This window comes from Solanum tuberosum, unplaced genomic scaffold (genome assembly GCF_000226075.1).
Source record: "Solanum tuberosum cultivar DM 1-3 516 R44 unplaced genomic scaffold, SolTub_3.0 scf00005, whole genome shotgun sequence".
NCBI classification, from domain to species: Eukaryota; Viridiplantae; Streptophyta; class Magnoliopsida; order Solanales; family Solanaceae; genus Solanum; species Solanum tuberosum.
This window is the reverse complement of record NW_006238931.1, coordinates 4,164,369-4,167,043: the sequence shown is the minus strand read 5'-3', so window position 1 is coordinate 4,167,043 and position 2,675 is coordinate 4,164,369.

The window sequence follows — 2,675 nt, the reverse complement described above, 5'->3', positions numbered from 1 at the left end:
GCTTGCTGATAGGATATATGTATTTTAATGGTGATTTCACCTAGTGGTTGTGGTTTAATCGAAAGGGTTTGTAGTTACAAATACAAAGACACCCATGTGTTTTTGGCTTGCCGAGAAGGAGGTCGCGAAACCAAAACCACTAGACTGATGGCCTAAGGTGTGGGTCGACATGAGGTTCAACCTGAGAGGGTGAGCCGTAGTCCCATATCCTAACACTCAGCTCGAGAGAGTGAGTGGGGTAAGGCGTAAGCTGGTCTTCATGCGGCAAATGGGTGTCCGAATGGAACACATTTGAAACGGGGTAAGTTTCCCGAGAGGGAATTTATTTCCATTTAAAGCTTAGCCTAGTCACTATTATTTTGCAGATTTCCTATCGAAAGCATGTACCCAACAATTAATCTCAATTTATATTGCAGTCACATCCCAAGAACCTTTCCCCATACTTGATTTTCTTGTTTATTTTGCTGTTTCAGTACTTGTTACAAAATCCCCTTTGCTATTTGACACTTTTGTGTCGCCCCCTTTAATTTACAATGTCTTTTATCGCAAATGTCTTTAGCTACGACTAGTTAGAATGTAAATTCTATTTTTTTATCAATTCTCAAAACCGCTCCCTTGGGACACGACCCCAACCCTTGGTTGGGTTACTATATTATCGACGATCGTAGACACTCATACCGTAGGATAGTGTCATTGGTTTCGATTAGCATCAATCCTCCAGGATTCAACACGCTCTTCTAGTATTAAAACTAGGAACCAAAATTTAACAAAGAAGATACTTTTCGAAAGAAAACCCAACAAGTAAACTAAGGAAGAAAAGTTTTCCTTGTAATCTTTTCCGCTCTCCCTTTTCTAGCACACAAAGACACTATATATAGTAATATAAATGTGATAGACTCATTACGTGCATATAATGAACATTCAGTATATAGAATTAACGCCATAATGGCTATAGAACAGCTGCCATATTTTCTTCCAATATGTGTCAATAGGGCCGAATTAATATGCTATAAAGGTAATTAACACCTGCCATAATTACCCAAAAAACAGTTGGTCTTATTTGAAGAAATCTTAATATAATATCAATAAGGCAAAAAGTAATATAGGCAATAGTATGTAATAAGTTCTTTTGACCATCTTTAATAATAGATATAAATAATTTCAAATATTATTCTTATCTTTTTAAGATAATAAATATATTTATCAACAATTACTACTATGAGTCGAAATCTCCCTTGTAAACATAGTTCCTTATATATCTGCCCAAATTGCCTCATTTGCTAACATTGGAGGAACTGACAAAATACTTATGCAATCAAATATTGTTTCTTCGCCCCTTCCGTGGCTAAGAGGTTAGCTACCTTGTTCTTCTCTCTATAGATATGCGAGAGTTTTAGATCTCCCAATTATTGCGTCAATGAGTTGCATTCATGAATTATAGAGCTATAAGATTTGTGGTCATTGTTAATAAGATTTATTACCTAGATTGAGTTCATGGAGATTTTCAAAGGCATTTAGTTTTTATCCTTTGCAATTATTAGCCCTTGCATAAGAGCTAATAATTATGTCAGAGTATTAGTACTATTTGAAATACCCTTCATGAAGCCTAGTATCCAATCACCTTTATTATTATGTATAGCTCCTCCAATACCCCCTACGTCGAGATTACCTAATGAGGAACCATCGATATTAAGTTTATAATGGCCAAGTGATGGAGGTTCCCATTTTACTTTATTAGTATGTTTAATATCAATATCATTTTTAGCAATTAAAAGGGCGTATTCAATAGATTTTGTGCTGATATCATAAGTATTGATGTTTGTCGTCTTCTGATTAAAAGGATTGTCATTTCTAGCTAACCAAATATGCCCTAAACAAAATGATATTAGTTCTGTAATGACCTGTTTCCATCATTATAGAAAGCCAACGGGGAAAGATTTTGGGCTGGAAAACTTTTTCGTAGTAACTTGGAATTTCCCAACCTAGTTCAAATTTGGACGAAATCGGAGTCATTAGAGTCTAGGGAAATCTGGTAGCAATTATGAATTTGATCACATGAGTAGATAGCTAAGACGTTAAGGAACCCGTAAAACTTTACGAGATTGAATTCGGGCGAGTAGAACTCCCGAAATTGATCTTAGCGTGAATGGGTATTTTCTGAGTGTCAGGGGATGAAGGTGTGTTGTGAAATGGGAGTTTGGAATTCTTAAATCGACTCACTGGTTCCTGCAAGCTGCTAGGCGGGATTATTTCGGCCAGGGCGGGTCCGCTGTAGCAGGGTGAGTACCGCTGTGGTGGGACAGTCTCGATTTAAGTCGAAAATAAACCCCAAAAATGTTTTATTATGTACTTTTCGACTTTGAGAGCTAGGAGACGAACCCAGGTGCTTTGTTGACGGTTTTTCACCATTCTTAAGGCTAAAGGTAAGGTTTTAACTCCCCAAATCCATTATTTGATCCGTAGATCATAATCTAATGGGTAATTATCGATGGGGGAGGGTTTTGATATGGGAATTATGGTGGAAAAAACCCTAATTTGGGGTATGGGGATCAAGGGTTTAACCTAGGGTTTATCCTATTGATTATAATCTAGGTAATTAAGTCTTGTATATTGATCCTAGCATTATATTGATTAGTTGTAGACCAAGAACAAGCGGAAAGAATCCGAAAAGGAAT